Source organism: Sinocyclocheilus grahami, unplaced genomic scaffold (assembly GCF_001515645.1).
Source record: "Sinocyclocheilus grahami isolate Dianchi unplaced genomic scaffold, SAMN03320097.WGS_v1.1 scaffold4420.1, whole genome shotgun sequence".
NCBI lineage: Eukaryota > Metazoa > Chordata > Actinopteri > Cypriniformes > Cyprinidae > Sinocyclocheilus > Sinocyclocheilus grahami.
Genome location: NW_015509360.1, coordinates 1 through 372, shown reverse-complemented (window position 1 = coordinate 372; position 372 = coordinate 1).

Below are 372 nucleotides of genomic sequence, written 5' to 3'. Positions count from 1 at the left end.
AAACCGCATAAATACATTGCATTACACCAAATACACAACAAAAATTTTCTTTTTAGCAACATCATATGATTCCTTTAACCAAAAGCTCATTAAAAAAACACTGACAATGGAAATGAAAGTGCTAAAATGTTAACTCATTTCTAGGTTTTATGACTCATTCCTGCAGTACTCCATACAATAAATGCATTTTTTTGTAAAAAAATCTCAATCAAAAATCAAAACAGGCAAGTACATACATACAAGTGAATGTGACTGTATCTGTGTAGAAACATTTAAAGTTGATCTAGTCAGTCATCAGTGCCACCTACAGTATAGGAGTGTGCATTCCTCTTTAAAATGGTCACTGTTCTTTCACTAGGGACTATGTGCAGT